Here is a 1572-nt window from a genome sequence, read left to right on the forward strand (position 1 = left end):
ATATGAGATTTGGTTTGGGGGCCCCTGGTAATAGCAAATTTGTTTGATTTGGGTTTTGGTATTGGTTTGGATATTTATTGGAAGTAGTTGTAATTTTGTTTGATTAATTGTAAGTCCTGATATTGAGCTACAGTCTAGTAAGGTATCTTGTAAAGAATTTATAGGATCTGTAATAAAGATTAACATATCATCTGCAAATAAGCTTAATTTGTAGTTATTAGAGTCTAGTTCGATGCCACGTATGCTATTATTCTCTCTGATTGCTATTGCTAAAGGTTCCAGAGCTATAGCAAATAGGATGGGGGATAGTGGGCATCCTTGCCTGGTCCCTCTTTGAATTTATATTGTGTCGGAAGTTTGGCCATTAATTTTTATTTGTGCTGAGTTTTGAGAGTAAATAGTTATTTATTATTTTGAAAAAAAATTCTCCAAAGCCCATATGTTGTAGGGTTGCTTCGAGATATTGGATTTTGATCGAATCAAAGGCCTTTTCAATGTCAAGAGAGAGGAATACTGACTTTAATTGATTTTTCTGACAATGTGAAATTAAATTGTTTTATAAATATTGTTTATTAGGTCTCTATGGGGAATGAAACCAGATTGATCCTGATGTATATAATTGGATATAATGGAGCTTAGTCTTAGTTATAACGGTTGTGAATATTTTATAGTCTTGGATAAGGAGAGAGGCCTATATGAAGTAGTTTTTGTGGAATCTTTTCCTTGTTTAGAGATGACTATAATAATAGAAGCATTTGCCCATGAGAGGGGCATTAGTCCCAGTTCTAGGACTGTATTGCAAGCATTGGTTAGTGGTTTGCATATTATGGTTGCAATTTTTTTATAAAATTCTGAGGGGTATCCATCTGGGCCGGGTGTTTTATTGTTTTGGAGTAATTTGATTGCATTGAATGTTTCTTGAAGCTTAATGGGGCTATCCAGCAATGATCTATGGTTATCCTCAAGTTTCTTTAGGTTCTTAAGTGATTGTAGAAACTGTGTAATGTTCTTTTGGTCTGGGAGTTTAGATGTGTATAATTATAATAATTTTCAAAGGTTTTTAAGATGTCTTTTGTTGTGGTATGTAATTTACTTTTTTTTTTGTCCTGGATTTGTTTAATAGAATTTGTTGATTTTTTTTCCTTTTATTTTATAGGATAGTAAGCGTAGTGATTTGGGAGTATTAAACCAATAATTTTGCTTAACTTACTGAAGATTTCTATGAATTTTGCCGATTTCTAAAGATTCTAATAGTTTGTGTTGAGTCGTTAGCTTTTTATAGATATTATTGCTGCCTATTTTTTAATGAGTTATTGCAAGAGTTTTGATATTATCTAGCAAATCTTGTTTTTCTGCATTTCTTTGTTATTTTATATTGTCTCCAGTTTTTACTGAAAGCAGAAATTTGACCGGGAGGAAACCAGCTTTGTGACAAAAAGAAGAGAACCTAGAAATTTGAGTTTGTTTCTATAAAGGTTCCATGTTTTTAAAATTGCTGTGAGAAAGACATTTTAATAGAAGATGGTTGAGAGTTTTGTTTGTTCAATATTAACAGCGCAATCCTATGGCCGG

The sequence above is a fragment of the Eublepharis macularius genome, chromosome 1, assembly GCF_028583425.1.
Source record: "Eublepharis macularius isolate TG4126 chromosome 1, MPM_Emac_v1.0, whole genome shotgun sequence".
Taxonomy (NCBI): Eukaryota; Metazoa; Chordata; class Lepidosauria; order Squamata; family Eublepharidae; genus Eublepharis; species Eublepharis macularius.